Raw genomic sequence first — 12,666 nt, 5'->3', positions numbered from 1 at the left:
AGCTTTTAGTCTATCAGAGAGATGGGGCTCAGTCAAATAGTCACACAGCTGTACAAACAGAGGTTGGAGCTCTGAAGGGAGAGAATGTTGTTCTAAGAAAGTTAGAAACTCTGCTTTCTGAATAGAGTTGCATATTCATCGGAGCTATATATGCCCTCCAGAACCTAGTCTTCTAAACTTATCCTTCACTCTTGTCCCTCTTTAATTCTTAGCTGTCACCACTGTCGAAACTTCTTCTGTAACATGCAAAACTGACCACAATGGCTTCCTTGCTTAAAGTCATTCCATGACTTTTATTCGTTAACTAGAAGATAAAAATCAAAAGTTTTAGGAGGATGTTTCGAGTTCTTTATCACATGATTCTGCTCTATAATTTATCTTTATCTTCTTCCACTCTAGTACACTGACTGTGTTTTACCTCCAATCTCAGCCACTTCCTGGTCCCTGAACTGTCATGCTATTCCCAGCCCAGGCCTTTGCTGATGCCACAAGTGAGCTGTCAGTTGTTTCTTCTAGGTGAACTCTGACCTGCTGGCAAAGATTGTTTACCACTGCTGCTTTTCAGAAGCCATTTGTAGCTGAGGGTTAATTTTCTTTATCTCTGTTTGTATGCTCTGAGAGCAATGTCTAGGAAAGCACAGTATGTCATAGTTACTTCTCTGTGTGTCTTCCTCCACTGGATTGTGAAAGGACGCATCTTGTTAGTATCCCCACCACTTAATATGGTATCTTGCACGTGGCTTTTGTTTAATAAATACTTGTTGAAAAAACAAATGCATTAATGAATTTAAGATATTAATAGTGCTAACTGCAAGACAGAAAAAAAAAACTTTCCTAAAGACACAGAAACAATGGGAAAGTTAACTTCTTTTAGAAATTCTAGAATGGTAATCATTTGCTCTGGGAACTCTGTACCATTTTTGTGATAGATGTTTGTAAGTGACGCAATTAATAAATTGCTTGCAAAAATATACCTAAATCTTCACCCCTCCCTGTATGCACACCTTTTGCAATAAAATCTTTCAGCCCCTTCCATCAAGAGGTGGAGTCTATTTCCCCATCCCTTGAATCTGGGCTGGCCTCATGACATTTTTTTTAGCCAATAGAAAGCCGTGGAAATAACTGTACCCCAGTTCTGAGCCTAGACTTCCAATGGCCTTGCACAATTCTGCTCTCTGTCTCTTGGAATCCTGCACTGCATGAGAACAAACTCAGTCTATTCTGATGGAGGATGAGAGACCATGTGGAACAGAAATGATTTGTCCCAGCTGAGTTCTCCATAGACCACACAGTTCTCAGTGGACCTGCCAGTTGGCTGCAGGTGCCTGTGCAAGCCAAGACCACTCAGCTGAGTCCATCATAAACTGTAACCAGCAGAATCATGAGCTAAATAAGTGGTTCTCTTAAGCCACTAAGTTATGGAATAATGTTACAGAAAATGTTTCCCAGTAATAATCTATTTTTGTCTTATTTAATAATTTAAGTTTTTATTCACAAAGTATTTACTGAGCACCTTCTGCAAATCAATGTTTTAGACTTTAATGGGATACATGGGTAAATCAGATATAGTCCCTGTCTATAATGGAATGTGATTAAAAACTCCTAGGAGGAAGTGAACAAATGCATAAACAGGCAAAGATGCTAAGTTTAGCACAAGATTCCAAATAGGTGTGATAGTAAGTGCAGCTTTAAGATCCCATTTCCTAACTGGTTGATAGTAAACTATACTCCAACATAAGAAAACAGTATAAAGTGACCTGCAAGCAGAGGAAACTTCTTTGAAATTAGTTCCAAGGGGGGTGGTCTGAGGGTCTTTACTGAAAGCCATAGACTACCTCAGCAGCTCAGTGTCCTCTAATACTGAGGCTAGGAGTGGGACCTACCAATAAAATGCTATCTTTTATCATGTTACAGAATTGGAAAAAAATATTTCACAGTACAATCAAATTAGAATGTAGAATAAGTTTTTTTTTTAATGAAATTATTTATTTATATATATATATTTATTTTTGGCTGCGTTGGGTCTTCATTGCTGCGCACGGGCTTTCTCTAGTTGTGGCGAGCAGGGGCTACTCTTTGTTGTGGTGCGTGGGCTTCTCGTTGCGGTGGCTTCTCTTGTTGAGGAGCACGGGCTCTAAGTGCACGGGCTTCAGTAGTTGTGGCTCTTGGGCTCTAGCGCGTAGGCTCAGCAGTTTTGGCGCGCGGGCTGAGTTGCTCCGCGGCATGTGGGATCCTCCCAGACCAGGGCCCGAACCCGTGTGCCCTGCATTGGCAGGCGGATAGAATACGTTTTTAATACAATGAAGAAGTTTTTGTAAAGGTTCTACCACTATGAATTTCATTTTGAGTTGATTCACATACAAATTCTAAGATTTTTTGTCTGAGGAGATACTGACTGATATGGAAATGACTAAATTTCCAACAACCACCAAATAGCTCAGAATTTTCCCCACACTGGAGTGTTCTGAAAATGGTTTTCAGTAACCAACATTTTTTTTCCCCAGAGCAATGTTGAGCACATAGTCGAGCTCAAAAATAATTGTTGATTTGAAGTAACTTAAAAGCTTTCCTCTTTGTTAGAAATAAAAGAATGACATTTCTCCAAAGAAGACATACAGATGGCCAACAGACACGTGAAAAGATGCTCAGCGTCACTAATTATTAGAAAGATGCAAATCAAAACCACAATGAGGTATCACCTCGCACCGGTCAGAACAGCCATCATCAAAAAGTCTACAAATAATAAATTCTGGAGAGGGTGTGGAGAAAAGGGAACCCTCTTGCACTGTTGGTGGGAATGTAAATTGATACAGCCACTAAGGAAAACTCTAATTTGAAAAGACACATGCACCCCAGTGTTCATAGCAGCACTATTTACAATAGGCAAGACATGGAAACAACCCAAGTGCCCATCAACAGATGGCTGGTTTAAGAAGATGTGGAATATTACTCACCCACTGAAAAGAATGAAATACTACCATTTACAGCAACATGGATGGGCCTAGAGAATATCATACTCAGTGAAGTAAGTCAGACTGAGAAGGACAAATATCATATGATATCACTTACATGTGGAATCTAAAAAACAATACAGATGAATCTGTATACAAAACAGAAATAGACTCACAGACCTATAAAACACACTTATGGTTACCAAAGGGGAAAGGAAAGGGGAGGAGGGATATATTAGGATTATGGGATTAATAGATACAAAGTACTATCCATAAAATAGATAAGCAACAAGGATTTACTATATAGCACAGGGAACTATATTCAATACCTTGTAATAACCTATAATGGAAAATAATCTGAAAATATATATGTAACTGAATCACTGCTGTTTACCTGAAACTAACGCAATATTATAAATCAAGTATACTTCAATTTAAAAAAAAAGAATGAACATTTGACTAACTTTTTGGTGGTTTTGTGTTTCAGTAATCTCTCAATGTATCTAAATGATTAGAGAATGAAATATTCTGACTTAATTAAATAGTCTATCAAAGGATTAATACTTATTTTATACATTTATAGTTTACCTAATAAAAACAGTAAGAATTCAGCAGAAATGCTAACATTAAAATAATAGTCAAGTTTGACTTTTTGTTATAGTCATCAAACTTCATTGTATAACACTATAAGCAACATATTTTTGGGATTTCTGGATGTTTGTATTCCATAGAGCCATGAGTTTCCCACAAAAAGCTGTCACTTATAGTATTATGCCCATACAACCAGAAGTTAGACTATAAACAATCCTGAATTTTTCACTTTTATTTTACTGTTTTACATAGTAGCACATGGTGTTTAATTGTCAAAATGGGAAGTTAACATAATGTAGAATGCTTCTTCCGGTATTGAAAAGAATTTATCTTCTCCAGATGTGTAACAAACCTTTTATATGCCTTTCTATTTTGTCAGTAACCATATAGTCATACATACCACAAATGTCAGATTTTTTTTTCAAAATTCATTTGGAATAAAATAGTCTAACAGAGAAAGAGTTTAAATATAATTTAGCAGAAAGTCAAGTCAAATTATACCTAGTCAGCTTGAAACTCGGGCCAAAGCTAAGAGATTTGCACCATTGTGGCAGTGGTTTGAAATAAAGATATTTTAGGGAGATAGAGCTCTCTTCTTTGTGAAGCCAGGAAATCAAGGAGTATTTTTGTTATTTTGTGCAAAATATTTAGAATAAGAAATGTGGGTGCTATATTAAAGTTACTTGATAGAGTAAGGCTCCAGGAGGTACCAGGTTTAAAAAATAAAATAAAAAAGTACAATTGTCGTTATCTCTACTTTCAAGCTTGAGTAAATCAGAGGTAGCTGGAAACTTCATTCAACCAAGCAGTAGCTCAATGAACTATGTTGTAAAGATGTTAAACACTCTGCATATGTTCCTATCTTACACTCAGTTAATAGCATTTGAGTTTAGCTGAATTAAATAGTATCTATGACTTAGCCACTAAGTAGCTATGTATCTTTGTATAGTTCCTTTTGCCTCTCTGGGGCTCTAAGATGTGACTACACTGTGAGTTATAAAATTATAAATCTTCTTGGGACCCACAAATCATGAAAGTCGAACATGGTCTTTATTTTCTTTGGGAACAAGTATCATTTTGAGGCAATAAAGGAAATAACCTACACATTTGCCAGGCTGTACACTTGTCTCATTTATTAGTATATTGCCCAGCATAACCTTGAGGACAGGTAAGTCCTCAAGAAACAATGGATTATTTGGTGCCTTGTGATTTATTTCTCTTAGCATTTAAAGAATATTGTCAGGCATGATCTCAACAACCTAGAGTAGCTTACCTGGCTTTTGCGTCTCTACAGAGGTCACATGGTCTATGTAGTTAGAACCAGTACTGATGTTATTGCTTGTGGATATGGCCCCTAGTAGTTTTAATGAGGGTTATTTAATAGGTATACTAATTAGTGAATATACTGTGAGCTTACCTTTTTGAAAAAAATTCCTGGGAAGCTGTTGGGATATAATGCTGGTACGATTATCATGATATGGCAAAAATTGTGCAGGACCGCCACATGAGATCATAAGTAAACAGAGGATTTTAAAAAGTGACATTTAATATATGAATTTTTCTCATGTGTTGTCTAATTTAGTCTTTATGATAAACCTCTAAGGTAGGTATGATTATCCCCCTTTTACAGGAGAGGAAAAATTGAGAGAGATTATTGCTCATTCATTCATTTATTCAACACGTATTTATTAAATGCCTCCTCTAGGCCAGACACTGTTCTAGGTATTAGGGAAAAAGCAGTGCGGGGGTGGGGTAGTGAGGGAACAGGATTCTTGCATCCGTAGAGTTGCATTTTTGGGAGTTATGGTGGCAGGAGATACTTGTTTAATGCTAGTAACAAATGCATAAACAAATAGTTTCTGATACCGTTAAGTTTATGAAGACAATACAAGGTAATGTGATAGACTGGCTTCGGGGGGTGCACATAAGAGGGGGGGGGATCAAGAGGCACCTCTCTGAAAAGGTGACGTTTGAGTTGGAATCTAATTTGTCTAAGTGGAATAACTAAGACTTACACTTAGGACTCCTAGTGCTAAATAATCTAATAATACTATTCCTTTTAGTAACTCTTGCTATGAACACTAAAATACTAAAAGGTTTATATTAATAACAGAAAAATCCAAAAAGTCTATAAGTACCTATATCCTGCCTCCTCTTGAGATTGTTAGGGTCAAATAAAAAAATGAAAGGAATGTAAAATCTATAAAGAATTATGTACACTACAGCTTTCTTCTTATTGTGTACACTTGCAGTCTGGCATGGGATGCATGCTGAGAGCAAAAAAAGAAAAGGAATGAAACATGTATGCAATTTCAATTGAAGAAATGAGGAGTGTAGTGATGTAGCCATAAATAAGATGTGACTACATTTATTCTTTTTCTGCCCTCCAATGTCTTGAAGAAACAGCCTTCTGGAGATAAAGATTAAAATCATCAATAATCCACTGCCATAAAAATGATGGTTAATATTTTGGTGTATTTTTTCCTAGAGTTGTTTTCTATGCATATCTGAATAAAACTAACTTCAGATTTGAACATGGACTTTTTCTTTTTTACCTAATGTTTTATTATTAGTCTTTTCTCATGTTATTTAAATTTCATGAAACATAATTTGTTATGGCTCCAGAATAGTTCATCATACGGCTATACACTAATTAATGTTTTTGACCATTCCCCTATGTTGAACATATAACTTCGTCCAATTTTTTGGCATTTTAAATAATACTGAAATGATCCTTATACTTATTTCTATGTATGTTTGCTTGCCTCACAATGTCCTTTGGATAGATTTCTAGAGTGAAAGCACTGTCAAACATAGGAAGTTTCATTCACAAAATTGCTGGGAAAAAGTTGCTGGGTAGTTTCAGGCTCTCTTGCAAAGCCACGTTTGACATCCTATTTCACCCTGCACTACTCTGAGTAATCGACTTACAAGTGAAAGTCCTGACTTACAAATGAAAGTCCCTGTGGGAGCCAATGGTCTAAACTTATCAAGTCTGATAGTTATTTGTCCAATATTCTGTTAATAAAAACTTTATTTTGACCAAAATTTGAGTCCATGTCCAATGATAATTGATATTCACAGAATAATACTGAGACACTGCAAATTCTTAATCACCAAAAATGAAAAACTTATGTTCAGTAGAGTTTTGTATTATGCATTTATAAAATTATATGTTACTTATATAGAATTGTACTTACAATTTTCTAACTCTTAAAAAAATAACAGTTCCTTTATGTCAGTATGGTAGCTTTTGATTACTCATAATTATCAGTTGATCACAACAGAGTTTATTACATATTATAATGCAGTTTGTTCCTACAAAATTAAGTAAATAGGAGTATTAGATGAGACATACCCTCATTCTATGCTATATTACTTTCCCCAAATAAGCTTTTCTCAATTTTATTTAAAACATTCTTTATTTATACTGAAGTCTGTCAGAATAGCCATGAAGCCTGTCAGATGGCCTTAAGATTAGCAAATTATAATTTAGCTGAAAAATGACAATTTTAGCAGGTCAGTGTTCCCCTCTGGAGGCTAAAAAATATGCATCAACTACACTAAGAAGAGGGATGTTTATTTGAAACTTATCCAAACAATCTGAAACCCCTAGATGGAAATCTTGAAGAAAAGGAATTTTCCACAGATTTCTAACTTTCCTCTTTCTCACTTTTTGATATTCAAGAAACAGAATCAAATAGCCCATCTGGCTTTGTTGCCTGAGGTGGAAGGGAAAGGGAAAGAAAGAGACAGAGAAGCTCTATCAGAATTTGAATTTAGCTGAAACTTATATCCAAGAAAGAAAGAAAAGAATATTGTACCTTAAATGAGGTATATTTGGAATCATTTGTGATGTATAAGGAAATTTAAATTCATGAAATTGAACTTTAAACTACATAAACAATGCAATAAAAGCAAGCATAAATTACCCAGTGTTACCTTCATCCTTTATCCATTTGCATTAGGCAATGGTAAATGTATACTATTTCACTCAATGAGCTTATCTCCAAGTGTAGCTGTAGGAGAAATGATTTCCTTTAAAATAGCCTATTTTATAGTCAAGATTTCTCTCAGAGTTCAAATTGAACAGAAGCTCAGTTCTTATCAAGGTAGGGCATATCATGCAATGGAATAACTACTGAAGTAGGATTTGGAATAGTAGTTTTCTGCTTATTGACTTGGGACTTTAGGAAAGTCAAATCACATTTCTGGACCCATTATTTCCTTCTCTCTAAAATGATAGGCTTGGAATGATAATTTATCTTTTAGATCACTTCTATTACCTACCCCTTAAAAAATTGAAAGCCCTAAAATTATAGGTACCTGATGCATCTTTTTGTCTATCTCATTGTTCTATTGTTCTGCTTTCTCTCTCCTTCCCCATATTTTTTAAATTTACAATTTCTTGTATGTTTGATTGCTCTATTAGAGGTATAAAAATAAATTAAACTTGTGAGTCCTTCCATCCCTATTAATTTCCAGTGTACTTGAGAGTAAAGATAGTCTTTTGTTTCTTTTGTGCCTTCACGTAATGTCTAATTGTTTTTCTGTGCACAGAGGAGTTCCTAGCTCTTTTTAAGCTGACCAAAGTCTTTACAGACTCCCCATGGAACATTGTAAATAGAATAAACAGATGCATATGTTAGATCGTTGAATCTCCATTGTTTTGTTTGTATGTGTGTGAGCTCCTGAGGCTATATATCCAGATTCTAAATCTTAGAATCAGGGTCCTTATCCTCTGCTTCTTAGAGTTTTTCCATCAAGCTCAACAAACCATCCCTTTCAGATTTCCATCGTGAGCTGGGAGAAGTAATCATAGTTAAAAAGAAAAAAAAGATGTAAATATGATCTCATTGGGCACTTAGGGCCGACAGCATCAAGAACTGTTTTCCTTAAGAAAGCTGTCCCTCGGGGCCCTGAAGGACAGAGCTGTGATTAACCACACTTGCCACTAGAGGTCAGTGCTGACCATTCACAGAGATAGTGAAGCCAATGCGATGGCCTCAGGACTCTTACTAAAGTTCAGAGTTAGAAGAGTATCTGAAGTTTCTTTGCACCATTGGTTGAGATTAAATGGTGGGTCCATTATGACTTGTGTATTGTGTGCAGGCCTTATTAGATATAATTTGAACTTGGCTGATGATTCTATTCTAGAATATTTAGGATTACTTCTCATTCTTGGATACAAATCAACTGTTTTAGAAACTTTAACAAATTCCTGCTTTGCGGGATATCTCAGTATGCTCTAGGTTTCCCTACTTTCTCCTTTTTAAGAATGTTATAGTAAGTATCAATCTAGAAGTAAATGTAGGGTATATGTAGAGGGCAGGGTGATGGTATTTGAGGTACTTTGATAAGGTTCTTGTATTCCCACACAACTTGAAATTCTTCTCCACTTTTCCAACATGGAGGCTTGTCATTCTATCATTAGGCATTAGTCCTTTTGAACGAAACCGCTTTCCTACAGCTTCCCCTACCATAAATGTTTGTTATTTGTATGTCATATGACAGGAACTGTACCTTGATCTTGAGCTTCAAGAATTCCCTTGTCAAATATTACCTGAAAGAGGTAATGCTAGGACATGGTTTCCAGCTTATATTTACTTGACAGAGGTTATTTGGCTTTTTGATTGTGTCTCTATGACTATTTATCTATGATCAGCATTTGTTATAAAAGAAGGAAGAACTAACCTACTATAAATAAGTATTTCCTGTGTATATTATTGCATTTAATGCTCATAGCAACTCCTGAAGTAGGGATTGATTTTTGTCTCCATTTTACAGATGAGGAGATAGAGGTTCAGAGTTGAAATAACTTGCTCAAGACCACACAGCTTACAAGAGAAAGGGCCAGGGTTTGAATCCAGGTTTTCTTTTCTCTAAAGCCCATCTGTTTTCCTAAGTATCAAATTGCCTAATGTGGTATACATACTAAAATTATTGTCCCCCATTCCCTGTCCCTCCGATTTCTCTATTCCATACTGGTCACCACTGCATCAGGTATCTTCAGGAGTTGATGATTTCTAATATTTACTATTCTAGCATGCTATTCTAATGAGAACATGTCCTGACCCCAGTACATTTGTTAACATAGTTTAATGTCAATTACAGAAGGTCTCTCCTTGAGTCAAGGTATTTGATCATTGTAGTGCCTCTCCAAGTCTCCTTATAGTTATTGAAACTCTAAAAGCCAAAGGGCTCTAGTACACAGCTTGGGCTGCCATAATAAAATACAATACACTATATATATGGACATATATACACTACCAAATGTAAAATAGATAGCTAGTGGGAAGCAGTGGCATAGCACAGGGAGATCAGCTCAGTGCTTTGTGACCAGCTAGAAGGGTGGGATAGGGAGGGTGGGAGGCAGGGAGATGCAAGAGGGAAGAGATATGGGGATATATGTATATGTATAACTGATTCACTTTGTTATAAAGCAGAAACTAACACACCATTGTAAAGCAATTATACTCCAATAAAAATGTTAAAAAAAGATACAATACACTAGATAGTTAAACAATAGGAATTTTATTTCTCACAGTCCTGGAGACTGGGAGCCAATTTGGTTCCCCGGTGAGGGCTCTCTTCTGGACTTTCAGATGGCCACCTTCTACCTGTGACCTTACGTGGTGGAGAGCTAGACAAAACAACCTCTCTGGTGTCTCTTTTTATAAGGGCACCAATAGCGTTATGAGGTCCTCATTCTTATGAACTCATCTAAACCTAATTACTCTCCAAAGGTCCCATCTGCATATCATCACACTAGGGGTTAGGGCTTTACCATATGAATTTGTGGGGGAGATACAGTTCAGTCCATAGCAACTCTGAATATTAAATACCAGCTATTTTTCCTATCCAAAGTATAAGGAGGAAAATTTTGGGAGGGGAAATGTCGGGCAAGCGTTTTACTTTTGTTTTCATACTCGGTAATTTGGTGAAAATGATAGCCCACCACTATTTGGTGGAAATAGTAGTGATGTAGTAATTCTACTCCAGTAGTAACTGAGCTTCTTGATTGAGTTTCTTGAGAACTGTGCTGTTCATTTATATATGACTGACAGCTACATGTTAATTGGCACATGCGTTTTGAATGAAAAAGGGATCCCCTAAGGAACAATGCCTCCAAACCTGCCTTTCTGGTATGGTTTAGAGCTGTGAGGATTATACATAGGCTTCTTGGAGTTCTCAATTTTCCATGTTTTAAAAAATGGAAACCAAGTTTATTGAGGTATGTTTTGCATATAGTAAAATTCACATTTTTAAATGTATAGTTCGATGGGTTTACATAGTATAATGTAATTATACTATGTAAATGTAATGTAATATAATGTAAGTATACATTAGTATATACTCTGTCACTACCATAGGAAAAAATAGAGTATTTTCATCATCCCCAAAAGGTCCCTTGTACCCTTCTGTAGTCAATCCCTTTCTTCCATAACTAGCCCCCAACAACACTAATCTAATTCCTGAATATTGTTTTGCCTTTTCCAGAATGTCATAAAAACAGAGCTACATAGTGTTTGCCTTTTGGATCTGGCTTCTTTCTTGAGATTCCTCCATATTTTTGCATGTATCAGTAATTTACTTATTCCACCAAGTAGTATTCCATTACATGGATACACCACAGTTTGCTTATTCATTCACCAGTTAATATTTGAGTTCTTTCCATTTTTAACTATTTTGAATAAAGTGGTTGTATATCTTTTATGGACTGACTTTTGTGTCCCACCCCCAAATTTATATGTTGAAGCCCTAACTCCACACAATGTGACTGTATTTGGAGATAGGGCTTGTGAGGAGGTGATAAAGATTAAATGAGTTCATACAGATGGTGTCCTTTTATGAAGAAGAGAGTTCTCTCTCTCTGTCTCTCTCTCTCTGTCTCTCCCCCACTGAGCACACCAAAAGAAGAGGTCATGTGAGTACACAACAAAATGACGGCTGCCAAGCCAAGAGAAGAGGTCTCAGAATGAAATCTACTTTGCCAGAACCTTAATCTTGGACATCCCAGCCTCAAGACCTGTGAGAAATAAATTTCTGTTGTTTAAGCCACCCACAGTCTATGGTATTTTATTATGTCAGCCTGGGCAGACTAATACAATATCTGTGCACGAGTCTCTGTGTGGATATGGTTTTACATCTTTTGTGTAAACACCTAGGAGTGAGATTTTGGGGTCATATAGTCAGTTAAGTATATTTAACTTTATAAGAAACTGCCAATCAGTTTTCCAGAGTGGCTGTACCATTTTGCATTTCCATCAACAGCGTGTGAGAATTTCACTTGCTCCACATAGAAGCCAATACTTGGTACGGTTAGTCTTTCAAACTCAGCCATCCTAGAGAGTAGTGATATCCAATTGTGGTTATAATTTGCATTTACCTAATAAGTACTAATATTGAGCATCTTTTTATGGTTATTTGCCGTCTCTTCTTTGGTGAGATGTCTGTTGAAATATTCTCATTTTAAAAAGTTGGATTATTTTATTACTGAGCTGTAATAGTTCTGTGTATTCTAGATACAAGCTCTTTATCAAATATTTGTTTTGCAGATATTTTCTCCCAGCTTCAGTCTTCCCTTTTCTTTTTCTTGACAGTATGTTTTGAAGCACAGAAGTTTTAAATTTTAATAAATTCCAAAATCAGTTTTTTCTTTTGTGTTTACTTCTTTTTGTGTCCTAAGAAATCTTCACCTAATCCAAGTTCACAAAGATTTTTTTTCTCTTGTGATTGACTTAGAAATTTTATAGTTTTAGGTTTTACATTAGGTCTGTTATATATCTAAGGTTAATTTTTGTGTAAGGTACTATGTAAGCTCAACACTCACTTTTTAAAATGTTAATCTCTTCTTAATTTTTAAAGAGTGAAATGTAGAACTAGGACTGTCCCTTTCTTGCCACATGGTGAATCAAGATTATTTTGATCATAGACTTGATGGAATTTAATTGAATATTGACTTGGAAAAATATTTCCTCTCCAGTTATTTTTTTATATCTATAACTACATCTATACTTACATCTATGTCTTTTCTAAACCCTAGACAATCTTCACACTTCATTTAGGAATAAAACCTCAAACAAAAAAGAAAAAGGCAGCTATAACGAGAAGGTTGAGAAGG

This window comes from Balaenoptera ricei, chromosome 5 (assembly GCF_028023285.1).
Source record: "Balaenoptera ricei isolate mBalRic1 chromosome 5, mBalRic1.hap2, whole genome shotgun sequence".
NCBI classification, from domain to species: domain Eukaryota; kingdom Metazoa; phylum Chordata; class Mammalia; order Artiodactyla; family Balaenopteridae; genus Balaenoptera; species Balaenoptera ricei.
Note: the sequence above shows the minus strand (reverse complement) of the source record.